This window comes from Oncorhynchus kisutch, linkage group LG24 (assembly GCF_002021735.2).
Source record: "Oncorhynchus kisutch isolate 150728-3 linkage group LG24, Okis_V2, whole genome shotgun sequence".
Classification (NCBI taxonomy): Eukaryota; Metazoa; Chordata; class Actinopteri; order Salmoniformes; family Salmonidae; genus Oncorhynchus; species Oncorhynchus kisutch.
This window is the reverse complement of record NC_034197.2, coordinates 6610231-6637456: the sequence shown is the minus strand read 5'-3', so window position 1 is coordinate 6637456 and position 27226 is coordinate 6610231. Positions and strand designations below refer to the sequence as shown.

The 27226-nt window shown below is 42.1% G+C and overlaps 1 protein-coding gene across 1 annotated transcript in view; it reads right to left on the bottom strand.

Annotated features, from left to right (window-relative positions):
- Positions 1-25549, bottom strand: part of LOC109869664 (plexin-B1-like) — a 66191-nt gene extending 40642 nt beyond the window's left edge. The window contains exon 1 of the mRNA XM_020459934.2: positions 25238-25549. The gene's annotated coding sequence lies outside the window, so the exon portion shown is untranslated. The remainder of the gene's footprint in view (positions 1-25237) is intronic.
- Between the last annotated feature and the right edge of the window lie 1677 nt (positions 25550-27226).

Sequence of the window (27226 nt, the reverse complement as noted above, 5' to 3'; positions counted from 1 at the left end):
CAAATACATGCTGTTGGTCAGGGAAATTAAATATTAGTGTGGTAGTCTGCAACCTTTGATCTTTTAGCTGTGTGTGTGTGTGTGTGTATGTACATGTACCTTCACTCATTACAGGTGTTCAAATCAGTCATCTCTGTCAAACCACAATACATCTGAATAATTACCAGCCTCAGTTACCTTCAGTATGGGTTTCAATGTTCTTTACTGGTCTGACATTTTATCCAGGACACATGTAAAACCAGTCATTCTACTTGGATTGCCAAGGTTAACCAGAGCAACGTATTTAAGGCAATGTAATTAAAGCTTCTGTTTGAATCACATACCGTACCGAAGCAATAACTTATGCTGATGGATCTAAAGTCAAATCTGTTTAGTAGTCTGTAACTAAGCCAAGAGAGAGAACTTGGCAAGATTACCTCATTTGGCATGATTTTTCAGGACAAGTGTATGCAAAGACTGTTATTTTCATCACAAATGTGTTTCATCGGTTGCCAGAGACGTCATGTAGAAATAATCACTCTGAATGGTTAAAAAGGTACTGTGAGAAGCGTTCCAAATTAACTTTTGCCTTTGGACCAGAGAAAGACCGCAATCAGTCCTATTCATAAAGGGTTGCTTTCCTTTCCCAGAGTGACAATCAGATGTACCAGATATTTTGGTCAAACTATAAAAACATGCATCTAAATTGATGATCATGAAGCTCTGCAATGCATTGTAATCCTGTTTTCAGGAGAAAATACACTAACCATAGGGTTAACTACATACTCTCCTCACACACACACACACGATGGAACGACGACCCTTCACAAGGTGGCAATAATTCAATAACACTGTTGAGAAAAATACCACACTGAGGAGTGACTGAAAGTTAAGGGGTAGTTTTGAGATGGGAAAGACGCCGTACAAGGTCAGATTTTATGATATACAGTGCATATATGGAAAGTATTCAGACCTCTTGACTTTTTCCACATTGTTACATTACAGCCTTATTCTTAAATTGATTTAGGTTTTTTCTCCCCTCATCAATCTACACACAATACACCATAATGACAAAGCAAAAATGGGTTTAGACATTTTTGCTAAGGTTTTAAAACTGAAATATCACATTTATTCTGACCCTTTACGCAGTACTTTCTTGAAGCAGCTTTGGCAGCGATTACAGCCTTGAGTCGTCTTGGCTACGACGCTACAAGCTTGACACACCTGTATTTGGGGAGTTTCTCACATTCTTCTCTGCAGATCCCCTTAAGCTCTGTCAGGTTGGATTGAGAGCGTCGCTTCACAGCTATTTTCAGGTCTCTTCAGAGATGTTCGATTGGATTCAAGTCTGGGCTCTGGCTGGGTCATTCAAGGACATTCAGAGACTTGTCCCAAAGCCACTCCTGCGTTGTCTTGGCTGTGTGCGCTTAGGGTCGTTGTCCTGTTGGAAGGTGAACCTTCGCCCCAGTCGGAGGTCCTGAGCGCTCTGGAGCAGGTTATCATCAAGGATCTCTGAACATTGCTCTGTTCATCTTTCCCTCGATTCTGACTAGTCTCCCAGTCCCTGCCGCTGAAAAAAAATCCCCACAGCATGATGCTGCCACCACCACCACCATGCATCACAGTAGGGAAGGTACCAAGTTTCTACCAGATGTGAAGCTTGGCATTCAGGCCAAAGAGTTCAATCTTGGTTTGATCAGACCAGAGAATTTTGTTTCCCATAGTCTGAGTCTTAAGGTGCATTTTGCAAACTCCAAGCGGCCTGTCATGTGCCTTTTACTGAGGAGTGGTTTCCGTCTGGCCACTTTACCATAAAGGCCTGATTGGTGGAGTGCTGTAGAGATGGTTGTCCTTCTGGAAGATTCTCCCATCTCCACAGAGGAACTCTGGAGCCCTGTCAGAGCGACCATCGGGTTCTTGGTCATCTACCTGACCAAGGCCCTTCTCCCCTGATTGCTCAGTTTGGCCAGGCGGCCAGCTCTAGGAAGAGTCTTGGTGGTTCCAAACTTCTTCAATTTAAGAATGATGGAGGCCACTGTATTCTTGGGGACCTTCAATGCTGCAGACATTTCCCTTCCCCAGATCTGTGCCTCGACACAATCCTGTCTGTCTCTACGGACAATTCATTCGACCTCATGGCTTGGTTTTTGCTCTGACATGCATTGTCAACTGTTGGACCTTACATATACATACAGGTGTGTGCCTTTCCAAATCATGTCCAATGAATTGAATTTACCACATTGAAATTTACCACAGGTGGACTCCAATCAAGTTGGATGATCAATGGAAACAGGATACACCTGAGCTTAATTTTGAGTCTCATAGAAAAGGGTCTGAATACTTATGTAAATAAGGTATTGGTTTAGAACATTTTATAACATTTGCTAAAATGTATAAAAACCTGTTTTCGCTTTATCAATATGGCGTATTGTGTGTAGAATAAGGCTGTAACATTACACAATGTGGATAAAAGTCAAGGGGTCTGAATACTTTCCGAATTCACTTTACATGGGTTGTTTTTTGTTGTCTAAATTCTATTTTAAAAAATCTACAAAAACAATGCCTTTCCATAAAAGGGTTTTGGGCAGAGCCAGGCAGGTGGGAGCTATCGTGGCCTTCTGTTCGTGTGCTGAATGACAGACAGCTTCATTTAAAAGATAATGGGAGAGGGAGAGAATCAGAGCAGGTCTCTACGAGTGGGAGGTCTTCAATTGTCAAATGGTTAATAGAGTGTACTCTTTCTCTCTTAAGCAGAAGTGCATGCATGTGACACACACACAACCCCTTTCTCTAAACCCTGACAGAAAATCATTAATGATGGATGTGCAGAGCTTGCTGTGTTGAAAGCAAAGGTGTTTAATTATGACCTGAGGACAATAGGGTGGTGAAATCTAGGATGGAACCTGCAGGAGGAGGCAGTGAAAAGATCTTAACTGAAATCCATGACATCTTTCACAAACAAAACCAAAGATTTTCTTATGCAATTTCGATACAAGATTAGTAAATTGTGACTAGATGGGGTTCTAAATCAGACTGAGCAGAATAATTATGGATGAGCCGCACCACAGAGCATTAGAAAGTCTTTGTTTAAGAGGGCCACAGTCATGGACCCAACACTAATATGGATAATGGCTTAGGGAACCCCGCCGCGCCTTTAATTGAGGCAATCTTTCTGATGCTTGGAGATCGAGCGAGACAGAGAGCGAGAGCGAGAGACACAGCAAGCGAGCGAGAGACACAGCAAGCGAGCGAGAGAGACCACGAGCGACATACAGCCCGACATACAGACATACAGCACGAGCGACAGACAGCACGAGCGACAGACTGTCCGTCTCGGACAGCGAGCGAGAGAGAGACAGCCTTGGGAAACATAGCATGGGGGTTGGGAGGAGTCAGACCAGGAGCTCACTCCCCTGAGGTCCTGAGACAGTCTGCTAACAGGACTGACACCTGGGGACTGCATTAATCATTGATCAGGCCAGTATGAGGGAGTGGATGGGCTTCAATGGGTTTCAGCCAGACTGACTGTTTAACTCAGCGTTGGTGTATTAACCATCAAGTCAGTGAGTTAAGTTCACCCAAACAAAAGGCCAAGCAAAACGTACATGGTCAGTTCCAGTCAGCGACAGAAAAGCCCTGCATACTGTAGATACTAACATCAAAGAATAGCCGTAAATACTGGTATGCTGCAGTGGCCGGCTATGTGTTAGGTTTTGGCTGTGCCCAGATCAGTGAAAGATAAACAGAGCATTAAAGTGTTCCACAGGGACTGAAAAGTGATGGTTAGTTAGGTACACTCCTCTTCCACACCACTACTCCCTCTTCCCCACTATCCCAGCCGGCTCTCTCCAAAGTAGCACGTACTGTAAGCAACATTTTTGCTCAGCAAGAAACTTTCTTTTATGCCTTTACTGCCCCGAGAATCTATAGCCTACTGTATGACGCACTGCCGAAAATATGTAGATAAACACCGAAATAAAAAAACTGACATAAGCCTGTGTTCATTCAGCTTTATTTTTCAGTGCAACTTGTCATGCATCCTGGAATTCCGGGGAAAGCCCAGCAGTAGATACCAGTGTTTGGACTTATTAGCAGAGAGGGAGCTGACGAAGAGTTTTTGCCACGGCTATTACAATACAATAGAGGGAGGTCTGTGCTGGCATCACTGCTGAATCTCTGAATAATTATCCAAATCCCCAAACTGTGCCGTGACCCAGACCGAAAGCTTCATTAAAAGAGGATGTTCAGACTGCTGACTGAGATTAATTAGCTTAGTAAGCAGAGCCACAATCCCTCCTCCACAGGACACTCGGTGCTAATCCACACAGATCTTTACTGGCAATCCATAAGCATTGTTCCTGACTAGAGCAGCCTTCAGGGAATACCTTTCCCTTGATGTAGTCGAATAGGCTAATGTTTTGATGAGGGACCTGTGCCTTCAAATGTGCCTGCGTTGTTAGTTATCAGACATTTGCTAGCTAGCTACCTAACTTAGCCGAGTACTAATGTTAGGTTCACATTAATCTTGCTAGCTAGCTAATTTTAGCAAATTTTCGCTAACACTAGCTAGCCGTTTTGGCCATGCCCTCCCAGTGGAACTGACGGATTAACCAAAATTGGCAGAGGTTGTTTGAATTATTTAAAACCACGTGTCTTGAACTAGATGGTGACATTGAATTTCACAATATATATATATATATATTTCTCTCTCCAGAGGGATTGAGGATTCACTTTATGAGCAATTCCATGGAAACAGAATTATGCAAACGGGATTTCATCATGGGTCCCTGATCTGTACTACACAGAAATGCATAATTATAGATATGAATATCAATCGCCTCTTGATGATTTATCCTAAATACTGTTGGTAAAAAAAAAAAAAAAAAAGTATAAATACAAAGTACAGCATAGCTGCATAGCTCAGTAGAGTGCAGTAAAGCACAGAACAGTAGAGCTCTGTACATTACAGAACAATAGTGTACTCAACTCGTGTGCTCTACTGTGTACTGTACTCTACTTTGTGCTCTACTGTACTATGCTAAAAAAACAAAAAATAAAAAAAACGACTGTACAGTGCTTTCCAAATGTCTATGACTGCTTCAATCATGGACGTCTGTGTTTCGGCCAAATCAAGGCCGGTCCAAAAATCAACATCTGTGGACGTTGAAATTAAAGCTGGTTGACATTGAGATGAAAGGAAGGATGGACTGACCAAATTGTAACTACTTTCAATGTCCATGGAAGTCTGGTGTCGGTGGTTGCTTAGTGGGTAAGGATGCTGGTTTCAGTAAATACAATGACAGGGCTCATGGGTAGGGCTGTGGTGGTCATGAAATTTTGTCAGCCAGTAATTCTCATGCAAATGACTGCCGGTGTATTGGTAATTGACCATTAATTAACAAACATATCTCCCGGCCTCTACGCATACATGCCATGCCGTGTGCCTTTGGAACATCTACATTAAAACAATTCTAAATCCTTTTAATATACACCATCAGAATAAATCCATTACTTTAGACAGGTCTAAACAAACATTATGTTTTGAAGAAAATGTATTTCAGAAGAACAGAATATGAGTGGGCCTACTGCATGTTATCTGGCTATACGCCATGCCATAGGTTGTAGGCTAGTTCATTTAGCAGATGATATGCTTATAAGTCCTGTGCCATTATTTTCTAATATATGATTTTATAGTAAGAAGAATATAATTGAATTTAGCTGAATAAAACTGCAAACTGAGTGTTTGAAGATGGCCGGCAGATAGCCTTGTGGTTAGAGCGTTGGGCCACTAACCGTAAGGTTGATGGACCGAATCCCGGAGCTGAGAAGGTAAAAATGTGTCATTCTGCCCGAGCAAGGCAGTTAACCCACTGTTCCCCAGGCACCGTGGATGTTGATTAAGGCATGACTCGGTATACCCCTTTCCCTTTGTTGAGCGTAAAAGTGATCCTAAAAGGTCCTATATGACAGTTAATTGTCAAATTTAGTTGTGAATGGTACACACTCTATAATGTCTTAGAAATTCAAACATTATTGGGCTGCATGATGCGACTGTAGACTATTGATGAGTTGAAAAAGTAGCAAAAAAAGCTTGCACTCTGTTCTTTGCCGCACAAGCTGTTCTCATCACGTGAGCATATTTTCATCCATCAGACTATTCTCAATGTAATCTAGTCTTTACTAATATATAATGTTTATTTCATTTTAGAAAAGGTCCATTATCAAATGGGAAGAAACAGAGGCAGGGGGGGGGGAAAGACATCATCCATGCGCTCTCGAATAGCGAATGGAGGCCGGAGGTTTGTTTTTAAATCATTCCGGGTTGGCTACTCTGGTTTTATAGCGGAGCAATGCTTAATATTTTAGCTGAGAAATAAATATCAGTAGTAGAAGGTTGGGAACTTCCTATTTTTAGTGGCAACCATCAGAGCTCTGCTTTCACACAGGATTGCATATAGAAATGCCTGGACTTATAAAACACACAAATTATAAAACACACAAATTTCACAACACGCATCAACCACTGTTTGAGAAGCATGCAGCCTCTCGCTGGGCGACAGTTGATAGTACACCCAAACTCTGTATGCCATGGGCTTTCCAACACTGTTCCTGCAGCTACCCCATGCTTAATTTGGAAAACAAAAGTGAAATCTGCTCGGGAACATCGATACAACAAAACATATTTTAATGAAATAAACTGTTGACAGCCCCCCCCCCCCTCTCTAAACTCTCGAGAAAAGAATGAAGGAGAAAGAGGTGGAAACGCACAGTGGTGAGAATCAGTAGCTAAAAATGTAATGTGTCAGGCTATTAATTTTGGAAATATATTTTTTTTAAATGCAAATTCACTATAAAACTGTAGGCTGACTCTGTAAGCCCCCATGCACAATCTATGAACTGCAAAAGGGTTTTCTAATGATCAATTAGCCTTTTAAAATGATAAACTTGGATTAGCTAACAATGTGCCATTGGAACACAGGACTGATAGTTGATGATAATGGGCCTCTGTACGCCTATGTAGATATTCCGTTTCCAGCTACAGTAGTAATTTACAACATTAACAATGCCTACACTGTATTTCTGATCAATTTTATGTTATTCAAAAACAAGGCCATGACCCCAAAGTTTTGAAAGGTAATATGCATGCATGCATACACGCACATGCACACACAGTTGAAGTTAGAAGTTTACATACACTTAGGTTGGAGTCATTAAAACTAGCTTTCAACCACTCCAAACTTCTTGTTAAACTATAGTTTTGGCAAGTCGGTTAGGACATCTACTTTGTGCATGACACAAGTAATTGATCCAACAATTTGTTAGACAGATTATTTCACTGTATTACAATTCCAGTGGGTCAGAAGTTTATATACACTAAGTTGACTGTGCTTTAAACAGCTTGGAAAATTCCAGAAAATTATGTCATGGCTTTAGAAGCTAATGATTGACTCAAATGATGTCAATTAGTCTATCGGAGGTGTACCTATGGATATATTTCAAGGCCTACCTTCAAACTCAGTGCCTCTTTTCATGGGAAAATCAAAAGAAATCTACTAAGACCTCAGAAAATAAATTATAGACCTCCACAAGTCTGGTTCATCAATGGGAGAAATTTCCAAACACCTGAAGGTACCACATTAATCTGTACAAACAATAGTACGTAAGTATAAACACCATGGGACCACACTGCCGTCATACCGCTCAGGAAGGAGACGCGTTCTGTCTCCTAGAGAGGAACGTACTTTGTTGCGAAAAGTGCAAATCAATCCCAGAACAACAGCAAAGGACCTTGTGAAGATGCTGGTGGAAACAGGTACAAAAAGTATCTATATCCACAGTAAAACGAGTCCTATGTCGACAAACTGAAAGGCCGCTCAGCAAGGAAGAAGCCACTGCTCCAAAACCGCCATAAAAAAGCAAGACTACAACAAGACTGCAACTGCACATGGGGACAAAGATCATACTTTTTGGAGACATATCCTCTGGTCTGATGAAACAAAAATATAACTGTTTGGCCATAATGACCATCATTATGTTTGGAGAAAAAAGGGGGAGGTTTGCAAGCCGAAAAACACCATCCCAACCGTGAAGCACAGGGGTGGCAGCATCATGTTGTGGTGGTGCTTTTTGCTGCAGGAGGGACTGGTGCACTTCACAAAATAGATGGCAGCATGAAGCAGGAAAATTATGTGGATATATTGAAGCAACATCTCAAGACATCAGTCAAAGCTTGGTCGCAAATGGGTCTTCCAAATGGACAATGAACCCACGCATACTTCGAAAGTTGAGGCAAAAAGGCTTAAGGACAACAAAGTCAAGGTATTGGAGTGGCCATCACAAAGCCCTGACCTCAATACTATAGAAAATTTGTGGGCAGAACTGAAAAAGCATGTGTGTGCAAGGAGGCCTACAAACCTGACTCAATTACACCAGCTCTGTCAGGAGGAATGGGCCAAAATTCACCCAACGTATTGTGGGAAGCTTGTGGAAGGCTAGCCGAAACGTTTTACCCAAGTTAAACAATTTAAAGGCAATGCTCCCAAATACACTCAATTAGTATGTAAACTACTGACCCACTAGGAATGTGATGAAATAAATAAAAGCTGAAATAAATCATTCTCTACTATTATTCTGACATTTCACATTCTTAAAATAAAGTGGTGATCCTAACTGACTTAAAACAGGGAATTGTCAGGAATTGTGAAAAACGGAGTTTAAATGTATTTGGCTAAGGTGTATGTAAACTTCCGACTTCAACTGTCTGTCTGTACGTACACACAGTCAAAAGTTGACACACCTACACATTCCAGGGTTCTTTATTTTTACAATTTTCAACATTGTAGAATAATAGTGAAGACAATCAAACTATGAAATAACACATATGGAATCAAAAAAAAAGTTCAAGAAATCTAAATATATTTTATATTTCAGATTCTTCGAAGTAGCCAACCTTTGCCTTGATGACAAATGTGCACACTGACATCGCCTTGTATTCTCTTAAATAAAATGAACATATCCCTCTGTTCACAGGTCAGCAACATTCAGGCTCCAAAGAAATTATTCTAGACACTTTTTGGGATTGAGTTGGAGACATTTTAGAAATAGGTTAGGTCTACTGTTTTATGTCCCCAAACCAAAAACTCCAAATCAAAACAACAATGCTGCATATTAGCCTATAGCCCCTCCATTCATGCATAAACTGAAATGTTGAATTCAATTAGTGAGCGGAGACATCTGACACTGGACCCTGAGATCCATATTGATTGGTTCAGCCTTTAGAGGCACATGTATCAAGGGCAACCAGGGTCAAACTGCACACCCCGGAAAAGGAAAGATACAAAGAGAGAGAGGAGGAGAGGAGAAGGACCGAGGGAGACAGACAGACATGGCCTTTGGACATACCATTGAGTGAAGGGGGAAAACGTAACCCACTTTTCTCATGACAAAGGCCGATTGGAAAACTCTCAGCAAGTGTGTGTGCACGTGAATGCGTGTGTGCGTGCACATATATTTAAAAAGAGAATAAGGAGGGGGAGATGGGGGGGGGGGGGTGGGGGTAATCCAGCAGCTGGACAAACAGACCTGGTTAGACTGCAGCACGTCTCAGAACAGAAGAGAGAGGAGAGGCCACTGAATGCCCTGGAGCGCCCAATTAAAACACAGCCACCATGTGGGCCGTGCTCCTTCTCAAATTGCCATTACACATGGAGCTGAAAGCGAGATATTAAAACAATATGCTGCCAGGGCTGCTTGTAGGGAGAGATGCAGGGAGGCTCATCTGTATAAACACAGAGGAGAACACACCTCCTGGTTAGCAGACTGTTGCCACAATGGATGGATTGTATGGAGCTACTGTGTGGTCACAATGCATGCAGGCTACAGCATCGGCATGTACTACAGCAAATCAGATTTCTTTGGGGCATCTGGCAACATATCCTCTTGCTGGAGGTGGGATTTCACATCGCCAGCTATACTTGTCCATTAGGCTCCACTTTGCCATGTTTGCTAACGTCAGACATCTCCAAAATGTAATTCAATGTCTAAAAATTGTGATATGCAGCAAGCTTTGGAAAAGTTTAGCGTTAAATCTGTTACCATGTGTGAAATTAGTGCTGCCTCAAAGTGATATGGGGTCTCTTAGCTCGGGTTAAATGTTGTAGAATCAGACCTGGGTTCAAACACAGGTATATTTTCTGTATATTTGAGTATTCTTTTACATTTTTGTTCCGTGTATTTAGATGAATTGAATTGAATATTTAGTTGAATTGCTGATTCAATTGAAATTTTAATAACAGTTGCAATCAATTATAAGTATAATTACAGAGGTATATGAAGATGAGCAGATGCAGTATACCACTTAATTATGTTCTTGGATCACATTTCCAACTTCATAAGCCCTGAAGCATTCAGACAACATGACTGTACATCAAGAGGACAGGCCAAGACAGACTTAAAAATGCCTGCTCCAGTCTTTAGTAGTGTTGTGGTAGTAAGCCTATATAATTATTGTGCTAAGAAAAAAACAGTAAAAGCTTCAAATGCTGTCATCTTAAACCCAAATTGATGGTTTGAGGCTAGCCTCTTTCTTAACAGCAGCAATTAGAAAGGTAAATAACACACACAAATCCCTGAGCTGCGAGTCTCAAAAAGAGAACACATAGGACATTGTCTTTTCATTGACATGGATGTTTTCTAACTAATTACTTTTTGTTATTGCAAACAACGCAGTTTGACCCATATCACATCCTCACAGAAAACACAATGTTGCAGATGAGAGCTGACATGGTTAAGGTCCCTGGAGTATGTTGCTAGATCACCAGAGAGAGTTGTAGCAATGCCAAGTTCTACACTAAACAAAAATATAAATGCAACTATTTTAAAGATTTTACTGATTTATATAAATAAATTAGACCCTAAATTAGGCCCTCACAGATACCTTTAAAAAAAAGAAAAAAAAGTGGGGTCGGGGATCAGAAAAACAGTCAGTATCTGGTGTGTCCACCATTTGCCTCATGTAGCTCGACATCTCCTTCACATAGAGTTTATCAGGCTGTTGATTGTGGCCTGTGGAAGGTTGTCCCACTCCTCTTTAATGGCTGTGCGAAGTTGCTGGATATATTGTCGGGAACTGGAATACACTGACGTTTTTTTAATATATTTTTTTATTTCACCTTTATTTAACCAGGTAGGCCAGTTGAGAACACCTTTATTTAACCAGGTAGGCCAGTTGAGAACACCTTTATTTAACCAGGTAGGCTAGTTGAGAACACCTTTATTTAACCAGGTAGGCTAGTTGAGAACACCTTTATTTAACCAGGTAGGCCAGTTGAGAACACCTTTATTTAACCAGGTAGGCCAGTTGAGAACACCTTTATTTAACCAGGTAGGCTAGTTGAGAACACCTTTATTTAACCAGGTAGGCCAGTTGAGAACACCTTTATTTAACCAGGTAGGCTAGTTGAGAACACCTTTATTTAACCAGGTAGGCTAGTTGAGAACACCTTTATTTAACCAGGTAGGCTAGTTGAGAACACCTTTATTTAACCAGGTAGGCCAGTTGAGAACACCTTTATTTAACCAGGTAGGCTAGTTGAGAACACCTTTATTTAACCAGGTAGGCTAGTTGAGAACACCTTTATTTAACCAGGTAGGCCAGTTGAGAACACCTTTATTTAACCAGGTAGGCCAGTTGAGAACACCTTTATTTAACCAGGTAGGCTAGTTGAGAACACCTTTATTTAACCAGGTAGGCTAGTTGAGAACACCTTTATTTAACCAGGTAGGCTAGTTGAGAACACCTTTATTTAACCAGGTAGGCTAGTTGAGAACACCTTTATTTAACCAGGTAGGCTAGTTGAGAACACCTTTATTTAACCAGGTAGGCTAGTTGAGAACACCTTTATTTAACCAGGTAGGCTAGTTGAGAACACCTTTATTTAACCAGGTAGGCTAGTTGAGAACACCTTTATTTAACCAGGTAGGCTAGTTGAGAACACCTTTATTTAACCAGGTAGGCTAGTTGAGAACACCTTTATTTAACCAGGTAGGCTAGTTGAGAACACCTTTATTTAACCAGGTAGGCTAGTTGAGAACACCTTTATTTAACCAGGTAGGCTAGTTGAGAACACCTTTATTTAACCAGGTAGGCTAGTTGAGAACACCTTTATTTAACCAGGTAGGCTAGTTGAGAACACCTTTATTTAACCAGGTAGGCTAGTTGAGAACACCTTTATTTAACCAGGTAGGCTAGTTGAGAACACCTTTATTTAACCAGGTAGGCTAGTTGAGAACACCTTTATTTAACCAGGTAGGCTAGTTGAGAACACCTTTATTTAACCAGGTAGGCTAGTTGAGAACACCTTTATTTAACCAGGTAGGCTAGTTGAGAACACCTTTATTTAACCAGGTAGGCTAGTTGAGAACACCTTTATTTAACCAGGTAGGCTAGTTGAGAACACCTTTATTTAACCAGGTAGGCTAGTTGAGAACACCTTTATTTAACCAGGTAGGCTAGTTGAGAACACCTTTATTTAACCAGGTAGGTTAGTTGAGAACAAGTTCTCATTTGCAACTGCGACCTGGCCAAGATAAAGCATAGCAGTGTGAGCAGACAACAAAGAGTTACACATGGAGTAAACAATTAACAAGTCAATAACACAGTAGAAAACAAAGGGGGAGTCTATATGAGTCTGTGTGCAAAAGGCATGAGGAGGTAGGCGAATAATTACAATTTTGCAGATTAACACTGGAGTGATAAATGATCAAATGGTCATGTACAGGTAGAGATATTGGTGTGCAAAAGAGCAGAAAAGTAAATAAATAAAAACAGTATGGGGATGAGGTAGGTGAAAATGGCTGGGCTATTTACCAATAGACTATGTACAGCTGCAGCGATCGGTTAGCTGCTCAGATAGCTGATGTTTGAAGTTGGTGAGGGAGATAAAAGTCTCCAACTTCAGCGATTTTTGCAATTCGTTCGCAGCAGCGTACTGGAACGAAAGGCGGCCAAATGAGGTGTTGGCTTTAGGGATGATCAGTGAGATACACCTGCTGGAGCGCGTGCTACGGATGGGTGTTGCCATCGTGACCAGTGAACTGAGATAAGGCGGAGCTTTACCTAGCATGGACTTGTAGATGACCTGGAGCCAGTGGGTCTGGCGACGAATATGTAGCGAGGGCCAGCCGACTAGAGCATACAAGTCGCAGTGGTGGGTGGTATAAGGTGCTTTAGTGACAAAACAGATGGCACTGTGATAGACTGCATCCAGTTTGCTGAGTAGAGTGTTGGAAGCCATTTTGTAGATGACATCGCCGAAGTCGAGGATCGGTAGGATAGTCAGTTTTACTAGGGTAAGCTTGGCGGCGTGAGTGAAGGAGGCTTTGTTGCGGAATAGAAAGCCGACTCTTGATTTGATTTTCGATTGTAGATGTTTGATATGAGTCTGGAAGGAGAGTTTGCAGTCTAGCCAGACACCTAGGTACTTATAGATGTCCACATATTCTAGGTCGGAACCATCCAGGGTGGTGATACTAGTCGGGCATGCGGGTGCAGGCAGCGATCGGTTGAAAAGCATGCATTTGGTTTTATTAGCGTTTAAGAGCAGTTGGAGGCCACGGAAGGAGTGTTGTATGGCATTGAAGCTTGTTTGGAGGTTAGATAGCACAGTGTCCAATGACGGGCCGAAAGTATATAGAATGGTGTCGTCTGCGTAGAGGTGGATCAGGGAATCGCCCGCAGCAAGAGCAACATCATTGATATATACAGAGAAAAGAGTCGGCCCGAGAATTGAACCCTGTGGCACCCCCATAGAGACTTTTTTATTTTTTTTATTTTTTTTTATTTCACCTTTATTTAACCAGGTAGGCTAGTTGAGAACAAGTTCTCATTTGCAACTGCGACCTGGCCAAGATAAAGCATAGCAGTGTGAGCATACAACAAAGAGTTACACATGGAGTAAACAATTAACAAGTCAATAACACAGTAGAAAACGAAGGGGGGGTCTATATACAATGTGTGCAAAAGGCATGAGGAGGTAGGCAAATAATTACAATTTTGCAGATTAACACTGGAGTGATAAAAGATCAGATGGTCATGTACAGGTAGAGATATTGGTGTGCAGAAGAGCAGAAAAGTAAATAAATAAAAACAGTACGGGGATGAGGTAGGTGAAAAGGGTGGGCTATTTACCAATAGACTATGTACAGCTGCAGCGATCGGTTAGCTGCTCAGATAGCTGATGTTTGAAGTTGGTGAGGGAGATAAAAGTCTCCAACTTCAGCGATTTTTGCAATTCGTTCCAGTCACAGGCAGCAGAGTACTGGAACGAAAGGCGGCCAAATGAGGTGTTGGCTTTAGGGATGATCAGTGAGATACACCTGCTGGAGCGCGTGCTACGGATGGGTGTTGCCATCGTGACCAGTGAGCTGAGATAAGGCGGAGCTTTACCTAGCATAGACTTGTAGATGACCTGGAGCCAGTGGGTCTGGCGACGAATATGTAGCGAGGGCCAGCCGACTAGAGCATACAAGTCGCAGTGGTGGGTAGTATAAGGTGCTTTAGTGACAAAACGGATGGCACTGTGATAGACTGCATCCAGTTTGCTGAGTAGAGTGTTGGAAGCCATTTTGTAGATGACATCGCCGAAGTCGAGGATCGGTAGGATAGTCAGTTTTACTAGGGTAAGCTTGGCGGCTTGAGTGAAGGAGGCTTTGTTGCGGAATAGAAAGCCGACTCTTGATTTGATTTTCGATTGGAGATGTTTGATATGAGTCTGGAAGGAGAGTTTGCAGTCTAGCCAGACACCTAGGTACTTATAGACGTCCACATATTCTAGGTCGGAACCATCCAGGGTGGTGATGCTAGTCGGGCATGCAGGTGCAGGCAGCGACCGGTTGAAAAGCATGCATTTGGTTTTACTAGCGTTTAAGAGCAGTTGGAGGCCACGGAAGGAGTGTTGTATGGCATTGAAGCTTGTTTGGAGGTTAGATAGCACAGTGTCCAAAGACTGCCAGAGGACCGGACAGCATGCCCTCCGATTTGACACACTGAACTCTGTCTGCAAAGTAATTGGTGAACCAGGCAAGGCAGTCATCCGAAAAACCGAGGCTACTGAGTCTGCCGATAAGAATATGGTGATTGACAGAGTCGAAAGCCTTGGCAAGGTCGATGAAGACGGCTGCACAGTACTGTCTTTTATCGATGGCGGTTATGATATCGTTTAGTACCTTGAGTGTGGCTGAGGTGCACCCCTGACCGGCTCGGAAACCAGATTGCACAGCGGAGACGGTACGGTGGGATTCGAAATGGTCAGTGACCCGTTTGTTGACTTGGCTTTCGAAGACCTTAGATAGGCAGGGCAGGATGGATATAGGTCTGTAACAGTTTGGGTCCAGGGTGTCTCCCCCTTTGAAGAGGGGGATGACTGTGGCAGCTTTCCAATCCTTGGGGATCTCAGACGATATGAAAGAGAGGTTGAACAGGCTGGTAGGTAACAGGCTGGTACACGTCGATCCAGAGCATCCCGAACAGGCTCAATTTGGTGACATGTCTGGTGAGTATGCTGGCCATGGAATCAACTTCCAGAAATTGTGTACAGGTCCTTGCGATGTGGGGCTGTGTATTTATCATGCCGAAACATGTGGTGATGGTGGAGGATGAATGGCATGACAATGGGCCACAGGATCTCGTCTCGGTATCTCTATGCATTCAAATTGCCATCGATAAAATGCAATTGTGTTCGTTGTCCATAGCTTATGCCTGCCCATACCATAACCCCTCCGCCACCATGGGGCACTCTGTTCACAATGTTGACATCAGCAAACTGCTCACCCACACGATGCCATACATGCTGTGTGCCATACTGCCCAAGACAGTTGAAACAGGGATTCATCGATGAAGAACATACTTCTCCAGCATGCCAAAGGTAAGCATTTGCCCACTGAAGTCAGTTACGACATCGAACTGCAGTCAGGTCAAGACCCTGGTGAGGACAACAGTTGGGGCAGAAATTCTTCGGTTGTGCAAACCCACAGTTTCATTAGCTGTCCGGGTGGCTGGCCTCAGACAATCCTGGGCTGGCATGGTTACACGTGGTCCGCGGTTGTGCGGGCGGTTGGACGTACTGCCAAATTGTGGCTTATGGTAGGTGGCTTATGGTAGAGAAATTAATATTCAACAAAACTGCACATTTTAGAGTGGCCTTCTATTGTCCCCCAGCACAGCATGTGTAAGTATCATGCGGTTTAATCAGCTTCTTGATATGCCACACCTGTCAGGTGGATGGATTATCTTGGCAAAGGAGAAATGCTCACTAACAGGGATGTGCACAATTTAAGAGAAATAACCTTTTTGTGCATACGGAACATTTCAGGGATCTTTTATTTCAGCTCATGAAACATGGGATCAACACTTGACATGTTGCATTTATATTTTTGTTCAGTATACATGGAAAAGCAAGCAGCAAAGCTGTGACTGAACAATGACAGAGAGAGGGGAGAGAGCCTCAAAGTATTAGACTGAGCTTGAGGATCTGTTTGTTTTGTTTGTCTCACTTTCCCCACAGAAAGACTGTGTGGTCTACTCTAATACTGTAGGTTCTAAGGAAAATTTGTTTTTTCTAGACCTAGCTACCGAATTAGGAAAATACAATCTCCTTATTTTCTTTATCCCACTACCACAACTTGACTTCTGCTCAAGAGTCCCCAATAAGTCTTTACAATAAAGGTTAGACTGATGAATGAAGGTGCTGTGACTGAGTAGATCCCTGGACAGAGGCATACGTAGACAAGACTCTCAGGAATCAAATGACAGGCAATGCATACAGAACACAATGCAAATGTATGCGCACAGAAATAGAATACGTGTTTGTGTTACAGAGATTTGATTGAATAGGCTGTAGGCCTACAGAGTCGCTTGCAGTGGTCAAAACAACTCTGCATGTTTTACTCTCTGCTGACTATAGAACTGGAACAAACAGCACGGTCTTCTTGGCCAAGATCTACTAAATTACAAAGTTCAACAGACAGAAATTCCAATACTTGCCATTTGATAGAACACTAAGCAGTCAGTCTCAGAGACCACTAAGTAGGGAGGCTTGGCAGAAGGCATCTTCCATTGGTCTGAGACGTAGCTAGGTTTCAACCAGAGATTGAAGTAATTTAAAGCCACTCCTCAGGTTCAATACAACCATCCGGATAAATCTGTCTGCAAAGAAAAGGACTCCGCATCTGCTTATTCACCACGGTCTGAGTGAAACTAACCTTTAACACAATTTGAAGAAAAGGCTAAATATAATGCAGAATGTTACTTCTATGGAATAGTTTTGTCAAAGGCCTACTAGCAATATTAGAAACTTTAGTTGAATAATCAATTTAATGACATCTGGTAAACATTAAACAAGCATCTTGAATTTTGGGATCAAGATACTGTGAGCTTCTTGGAATTAAGATTTAATTATTCGATTTGAGGGTATTTACTGTCAATGTAAGTACAAGCATCTCATGCCATCCGCTCTACTCTGCTCCTACCATAATGGCTCTGGTTTGGTCTCTGAACGTGTTCTCTGAATTACACGCCATTACTGCACATTCATGTGCACTACATAGATAGATATCAGCATTATCTCCCTGGTCTGTTTAACTATGTGGACATTTCAGAACAACCATGTCATTCATTATTTTGAGATCAAAAGGGAATGTTTTGTGAAGCCAATTACTTGCCTTGGACTGAGACCTAAGGTCAACATCGTTCAAAGCATGCAAAGATTAAAAATAAAAAGGTTGACTTCAAATAACCAAAATATTTATTTTGCATTCCTTGTTGCGGAGTTTTCCCTTCTAATGTCTAAACAAACTGGCACGCTAATACTCTAAAAAAGGGCAGTTATTGGTGACCCAAATGTCCTAGAGACTGTAACCAGTTTGGGACATACACGCTATTGCAAAATGACACAGCAAAGTAGCCTTTCAGTTTTTGAACTTTTGTAGGCTTTTTAAAAGGGTATTCAGTGCCAAAACTTAATGAAAGGCATCTGGCAGAAGTAAATTCATAAACAAACAAGAACATAATTGTTATAAAATTTATGAGATCATCGTCAAGCCCATTCAAAAAGACAAGGGACATGAACACGGAAGTATGATTTAGGAACGCGTCACTTGCACAGCGTATTGGGCAGAGCATCAAGACTGGGAGGCCAGCCCTGTGGTCTAATCTTTAAAGTCAAGGCTGAGTTCAACTTTAATGAATTACTCTTCTTTAGCATTTTCCTTCAAATCAAGGGACAAGGGACAAGGGACAAGAAACTCTTATACTGAAACAACCCTCCAAAACAACTTAGGAGAAGCAAGGTAGAAAGTTACATTTTAATATTAGCATTTTATTCTGATATCGAGCCACAGGTCACATAATTGAGGAGGATCTAACAAAACCGTCAATGTGCTTCAGGAAGTTAGATATTGGAAGTAAAAAAAGATGGCGTGAAGAAACATGACCATAGTCCTTAACCTTTGTTTACGGTATTTCCTCTTCCTCAATCTCATTGTCTGAGGTAAAGGGGATTAAAGCGATCCCCTATCTAGGATCTACCCAGACTCTCTCCAAATCCCCTTCACTGCTAATAAAGATGAGAAACAGAGAAATTGTGAGAAGCCAAGCTGACTTTGCAATACACCCCTCTGTTCAAGTACAGTAATCCCATATGCATTAACTTGATTGGCAGAGGCATAAGATGCTTGGAGGTTTGTTTAATCAATCAACTGGTTTTAGTCATTACTTGTGCAATAATGTATCATTTAATATCTGAACATTTGATACCATGCTGCATAAACACCATTTGTCAGTCATGCCAGGTTCCAGTTGGGACCACAAGGTTCTACTGGCATGTTGTTTAGCAAGGGAATGCTAACAACTGTGATTGAAATAACTTGCATAGCTGAGCTGGGCTCACAGGCAAGTGTTCAGAGGGAATGAGGGAGGTTGCCATGTTACGGCACAATAACCACACCCTCCATATCTGGGGCTTCCCATGGGACTGCAAAGAGCTATGAAAAAGGGGGAATTTTCAGCAGACTGACACTTAAAATAACATTACGTTTATTTTTTATACATTTCAAGTGTTAAGGTGGATCGTAGGGACATTATCAATTGACATTCACTATAGAACTTGGACAGCCTTTAAGGCCTTGATGGAAAACAGCATACAATGTGATGACACCAAAATAGAGTGGAAAAACAGCCCATGGGAATATGTTTTTGCAAAACAATGTTCTGTTAACCTATCTGACAGCTGTTGGTGTTTGCTGTGACCGTCCTTGTTTCCTCAGGCTCTAAAATCACCTGTTTCCAAAGGCCAGGGAAATAACAAAAAAAGGCAGTAACTTGGTATCCAGACAGTGCTCATCTTCAACCCAGTCCACCAGACCCTATTGAGGGTAATGACCATCAGCACTGTCCCTAGCTTAGTCAGGAAATGGAAAAGCTTATCATTGGTAAGCACATCACAGAAGCTGCTTACCACTAATGAAAAGGGGTATTTATTAGGAAGCCAAATCAAATGGGCACAGCCTCAGAGCAGGATCAGCAGCCGGCGTGTGTTCCAACTTCCACAGTGACTTGCAAGAAAGAGAGGGGAGACATGAAAGCAGATAAGGACATAAAGAGAGAGACAGTTTTACCAAAAAAAATAAGGGAAACTATGCAGGGCTTTCACACGTGTTAGCATTAGCTAATGAATATTCTATCCTGGGTGGGCTTAGTGATGTAATGCAGAGCAGTCAGGGAGTCGGCAGCTTCTGAGATCTGCATACGGCAACTGTACAGTACACTCAACCTGTGCAGTGTATCAAGCTACAGGTCTGGCTGAAAGATGTAATTACCAAAACAGCAGGATGTACAGTATGTTCGTCATAGTTACCTATGATAGTCACATAGCTTTTGCCAGTTAAACAGTTAAAATACTTTATATACTTTCACCATGTAAATCCTTTGTAATATTCCTTCATTTTCTCACAGTGATGTTCTGCGCAGTATGTCCAGAGTGGTGCCCCATGGTTGGTGCCCCCTTGTCAACCTCCCACACCCCGGCAGATCATAAAACCACACCCCGCAGCACAAGGACGCATCATAAGGGCAGCACAGCTGCTGCTAGAGTGACTGATGGGGTGGACGCCCCAAATACCTCCTAACAATCCTTGACCTCTCAGATCTTCCAACCATCCCCCCCACCCCCAACCTCAAGATGGCCATCTTCTCCCCAAACACTCAAAAATATTTTTTTTAAAAAGGAGATTACTATAAGATGTCCTTCTGTCTAGATATGCTTGGAGTTATTTGACCCACTCTCTCCCTATTGTCAAGTCTCTCATCTAGGCTAGTGTTTGTTCCACTGTGAGAATAATTACTTTAAGTACATCTACTGTTGCTTCAGAGGAAGACAAGTGAATCCCCTTTGCCATGCTGAACTGAGACTGTGTCTTGAGATCTCCACCAATCCAATAGTCAATAGTCTATGTCTCTGGGGCCTAGAATACAAGTCTACACGACCAGTCGGAGTAGGATGAGGAGAAATGGCTAGACCAGCTGGCCAGAGCTAAAAAAAAAATCCCTAAGTTCCATTAATGCTCATGTTACATGTCAGGAGTTACTTTTTATTATCTCAGAACATACTGGTTTGCAACTGTCACTCTGGGAAACCCCCTACTCATACAGTGAGCATCCTGTTTCAAAAGTGCCAACAAATCACCCCATCGGTCAGCTTGTTCTCATGTTGAGAAAAGCAAAAGGGTTAGCCTACATCATTAAAGGGATTACTACCCAGAGTCAGATTAACTTGTGTTTACCATTTGTCTCTGTGTTCAGTATGAAGGAAGTTAGAGATAGTTTCGCAAATGTTCGCAATTGCGCTAGCACTAGTTAGCAACAGGCTTCATTAGAAAATGCATCGGCGACGTTGTACCCACGGTGAGGGTTCGCTTCTTCCCCAATCAAATGCCCTGGATTAACACAGAGGTTGGCGCTAAACTAAAGAGCAGGGCTACTGAACACAGAGCTATCACAGCCAACCCTGATGCTATGGCCGAAGACAGGAATAAGCACAAGAAGGCCTGCTATGACCTCCGCAGTCATCAAACGAGCAAAAGGAAAATATAGGAATATGGGGGCATCATATTACACAGGCTCCGACGCCCACCACATGTGGCAGGGTTCTACAGTCTATTGCGGATTACAAAGGAAGACCCAACCATGATCTGCCCAACGATGCCTCTCTACAAGACGAACTCAATGCATCTTATGCACGCTTTGACAACATCGAGCCACCCTAGATCCACTCCAATTTGCATACCGCCCCAACAGATCAATTGATGACGCAATCTTAATTGCTCTCCACACTGCCCTCACCCACCTAAATAAGAGGAATACCTGTGAGAATGCTGTTCTTTGACTACATCTCAGCGTTAAACACCATTATCCCCTCCAAGCTCGTCAACAAGCTTAGGACTCTGGGTCTGAACACCTCCCTCTGCAACTGGATCCTGTACTTTCTAACGTGCTGACCCCAGGTGGTGAGGGTAGGCAACAACACCTCCACCACGCTGACCCTTATCACAGGGGCCCCACAGGGGGTGTGTGCTTAGTCCCCTCCTGTACTTCTTGTTCACTTATGACCATGTGGTCACGACTAATCCCATTATCAAGTTCGCTGACAACACGTGTGGTAGGCCTGATCACCGGCGACGATGAGTCACCGTACAAGGAGGAGGTCAGTGTCCTGACAGTGTGGTGCCGGAGCAACAAACTCTCCCTCAACGTCAGCAAGACCAAGGAGCTGATTGTGGACTACAGGAAATAGGGGAGGGGGGGGGGGGGGGCATGCCTCCATAGACATTGACAGGTCGGCAGTGGAGTAGGTAGACAGCTTCAAGTTCCTCTGTGTCCAAATCACTAAAGACTTAAAATGGTTCAAACGCACATTCATGAAGGCGCAAAAGTGCCTCTTCCCCCTCAGGAGGCTGAAAAAGTTAGTCATAGGCTCTGAAATCCTGAAAAGGTACTACTACAGCTGTACCATTGAGAGCATATTGACCGGCTGAATCACTGCTTGGTATGGCAATAGCACCACCCTGGATCGCATGTCACTACAGAGGGTTGTGCAGACAGCTCAGTATTTTACTGGGGCCGAGCTCACTGCCATCCAGGACCTCTATATCAGGCGGTGTGAAAACAAGGCCCGGAAAATCGTCAAAGACGCACGGCAAGAGGTACCGATGCATCAAGTTTGACACCAATAGGCTCTTGAACAGCTTCGATCCCCAAGCAATACGACTGTTAAATAGCTAACAAAATAGCTACACGGACCGACTTTGACCTTTTATTTCAGTATTTGCACTGTCTCTATGCACACTCACAGAGCCCTACACACTCACACTGTCACACCAAAATGCACATAAACGCTCACTCCATCATTTGCTCACTCACAGATAATATGCACATACATTGTTACTGACTCTACACACCTACACATGCAAGCTGCTGCTACTCTGTTTATCTTATATCCTGTTGCCTAGTCACCTTAACCCTATACATATCTACCTCCATCACTCCAGTATCCCTGCACATGTAAATATGGTATTGGAACTGACTTTAAATATTTCCTGTATTATGGTATGCTTACTTACTCGTTTTTTTTTGTTTTCTAGCAATACATCGTTATTGATTATTGCATTGTTGGGCTTTGTGTCTCCAAGAAAGACCTTTCACTGTACTTGTGCATGTGACATTGAAACTTAAAACTTGAACTTTCGTGGTATCCACGAGTTCATTGGAGGCTGTGGAACTAGATAAAAGGGCTCACTGACAAAATCCCAAAGTATCCCTTTAACATTTCACTTATCAATCAAGTATATATATATCCTGTAGATGACAGCCTCCCTTCTATTGCTTGTAAAAAATGTAGTCACAAAGCAAGATTGAACGGCAGCTGCTGATGAAGTTTTTTTATTTTGTCCATCCGAGAGGTCCTAGTGCCTTCAACGTTTGATCTTTTCAAATCAAAATTGCATTTGTCTCGTATACATATTTTGCAGATGTTATCACAGGTGCAGCGAAATGCTTATGTTTCTAGCTCCCACAGTGCAGTAATACCTAACAGTATAAAAGAACACAGAAATCCCAAAAATATCAGAACGAGCAATGTCAGAGTCTAGAATATAAATATAAAATGGTATGAATGGACAGTATATGAATAGAAAGGTGTATACAGCAGTAGTTATATAGGATGAGCCTTGACTAGAATACAGTATATACATATGAAGTGGGTAGAACAATATGTAAACATTATTAAAGTGACTACGCACATAGGGTAGCAGTCTCTAAGGTGCAGAGTATCGGGTGGTAGCCGGTTACTAATAGTGACTAAGGTTCAGGGCAGGGTACCGGAAGGAGGCCGGCTAGTGGTGACTGGAGGCCGGCATGTTCATTCCTGTTACCTGAAAACTTGAAATAGGCCTCTGGGCCAAATAGTCAGACAGTTTTAAGACATGAGCGAAAGCACACAGCAATCCAAATCTGAGAGTTATCCCCAGTGGTGTCTTTGCCAGCCAAGGAAAGTGAGCCCACAAGTCTCAACCAATCAGATGGCAGGGTTTTTAGAGGAAGCAAAGATGGTGTTGGTGGTAGCCACCCACAAAAATGTAAAAGCCTTTTACCAGACATTGTGTTGAAGACATACTACTGGGAATGAGACTGTATTCCCCCTTGCCAACAAATCACATCCCCCACTCTATTGCAAAGTGATCTGAGGGTAATGTGATATTGTGCTCATGGAAAAAGCACTTGGACTAGCAGATGGCCTGCTATTCAAGAATGTCCGTCTGGGTTTTGAACAGCAAAACAAGTGAAAGAGTAAGAGCTCGAAGGTCATGCCCATGGCCATTTTACTACAAAGTCTTCCTGTAATGATGTTACTGGGATAGGGTAAGATGCTGGATAATCAAAGCCCTAATCCAACGTAATCAAATTACATCTGATCAGCCAATACACCTAGAAAAAGGTTGTCCTTTGGTATACAAAAATATATATAAATCTGGTTTTGTTTATTGCACTTCTGGATTACCTACACAGGGTAAGAAAGTGAAAACCGAATGGGGTGGGAAAGAATGAAAGCACCATCTCAATAGGGTTTATTAGGTGCAAAACAGGATTTTGGGGGATTTTAAACAAAGCCTCTTCTAGCCTGATCACAGCTGAAAATGTGATCCTTTATAAACATTGGCCACTGTATGAATAAAGTTTGAATATTACGCAATAATTTCCTGCAGTAGAAAGAAAAAGAAAGGGAGTGGCTATGTAAAACAATATACACTTCCACTGTTAGGCTAGAATTGTAGCCCCTGTTAAAAGATAAGACCAAACCTTTTCAGAATCACACCTAGGCAAACATACAGATATGTACAAATTCAACTGATTTTGCCAATGGCAAGTTGTAAGCTAATTTCAAAGGGGGAACAACAGCTTTAGACAGTTAGGAAGAGGATGTGTCTGTCTGTATCCAAAAGATTATGACAGCAGCTGAAAATGGCATTTGAAAAATCACACAACACATCCAGTTGCAGTATTCAGGTGACAGTGGAGCCCAACTGTGTCAGCTGGATCATCCTCTCATCAATCCCTACATATGGGAGAAGGAGAATGGCATGCTGGCAGCTTTACTTGCATAATGTCAAAAAGTGATGGTGGTACATCAATAGTTTGTCTGATAATTGCCAAATGATAGTCAGACAATACACAAACAAAACATTTGTTTTGATGGTCTATGCCTAGACAGTTTGAACAACGACCCAGAGTGGAATAATCACACTAGACAACTGTATCCACTGAGCAATTCAATACAATCATACGCAAAACCAGTTTTTATTTCAAGGATACCTTCATTCGGTGCAGGGGTTAGTGTTAAAAACGTTTTAACAAAAGTCTCATGGACAAATGGATGTATTGAGTGATATTACATTCGACTTGGACTTGTTTTTTGACAACATAGGAACTTTTAAAGTATTGCAACAACGTAATATATTATTGCACCTTCCCATCTTAAAAATCTATGGAATGAGGTTACATTTGAAACTCTAGCCCGTAATGTGTTTCATTCAACGTAGTCCGAATTGTCGCATTTTATTTATCCTCTAGGTTATAATGTTTATTAGGCACTAAAAACAACTTTAAGTAAATTTTAGTTTTAAAGGGACTCAAATCAAACTGTATTCTTACCTTAAAAAGTACGATGTCACGGAGTCTCGATGTGAGCTCCCCGGCGTTATAAGCGAGAGAAAAGTGTCTGTTCTCCAGCTAATCCAAATGCAAATTGTTTGACAAATTATTCTAAAAACGTGCGTTTACTTTACTGCCCCTTCCTATTCTTTACCGAGCAGCACTGTGTCAGTTGTAGTATGGTACATTCGTTGTCTTTGAGGATCCCCACAGCTGACAAGCCGCTTGGTTTGCGCACGGGTAGTTCAGAGGAACAGTTACTACAACGAACAAGCCCAAGCTGAGTGGCAGACTTCTTTCTAGGCATATCTGGGAGTGGGCAACTTATTTTGTAGAAGCGCAATTGCTTCGTCCCGCAGTGAGCCATTGTTTACAGACAAGCACTAAGCGCAATAAATGAATGACATCGTCGAACTTTCACAAAAAAGTTAAATACTTGAAATAATGGATAATTTTATCCTCATTTTAATTATATTCGTTATATAATGACTTAGCAAATTCCCATACGTAGGCCTATCCCCTGCCCAAAAAACAAGTGTTACCACCGCAAACATAGTTAGTTATAAACAACAAAGAACGGTATAAATTCACAGTTCCAGGTGGTAATACAGGAGGAAATTCAATGATAGCATCACCTCAAAATCTGTATGTAGTCCTATGTGATTTGAGCCTCCTCTGGTGGTTGCCAGTGGGACTGAAAGCACAGTTACACAAAAAATAACCTAACGTACCTGGCGAGGAAAAAATATTAAATAACAGATTTGATTACCGCTCATAATTGTATAGCATGTCTTTCATTCTTTACTTGTGTAGGAACCATTTTTGCCTCCTACTTATGTGCTTTTTTGTGTTGCGATGTCATTGTATATTACACTTAATTTGTTGCCTAAAAGACTCAAACTGATTTCTTCCGCTGCTCTATGTTTTGATACATGCTTCAGTGTGACTGCCATCATCTAATTCAAATGTTGTATAACACCACTCATGTCAAAATCATTGGATAATTTCTAACCAATCAGAGTATCAAAGCCAATGACGCATTTTCAAAACACTGCTTAACCATGTGTGTTCTTGCTCTGGCTCAACCCATCAACTTCTGGGACCAATCAGAATGGTTTGAATGTGTTCGTGGTCTAGATATCATCTCTGGAGGTACTGTGGGTTTCTTTGCGGAGAAGAAACTGAGGGATTTAGATTAATCTGGACACACTTCGACCCTTCATTGCCCATCCAACTAGCTTGTGATGCTAGTCCCTATGATGTGGGAGCAGTCATGTCCTATGTTCCGGTGAAGAGAAGCCAATTGCTTTCGCATCAAGGACATTGTAGAAAGCAGAAAGTAACAAAGCAATAGAAGGGAAGCCCTAGGAATAGTTTTTGGAGTGCGTACATTTCACCAGTATTTGTGCAGGAGGAAGTTCACCCTTCTTACTAATCATCCTACAGATCATTGTCCACTGACTAGCATCTTTGTACTGCATACAGCAAGCAAGCAATGCAAAGGTGGGCTTTGTTGTTGTCAGCATACACCTACGACATCAAGTGCAACAAGTCAGAACTGTAATGCTAAGCAGATGGACTTTCCAGGTTACCACTACCTGTGGTCAAGACGTAGTCATGCCAAGTTGACATCTTCATCACAAGTGCGGAGAAACAACAGAAACGAACTGGTGTTATCTGAAGTGATGGACATCATCATCCAAGGTAAAGCCGCAGGAAATGCTCCGGAACTGAAACCTTACCTTTCCAGTTGTCTGCTGTGGGGGAGGAAAGTTATCATTCCGCCTTTGCTGAGGAAACCAGCGAAGGCAGAATGAAATGCGAATCAAATGGTTTGCATGAAGGAAATCACACAAAGCTACTTTTGGTCTGGATTGGATGGAGACATTGAGGAGAAAGCAAAAACATGTTCCCCATGCTAAAAGGTTCACAACGTACCTCAACTTGCAGCTCTTCATCCATGGGATTGGATGGAGGAGGCATGGAAAT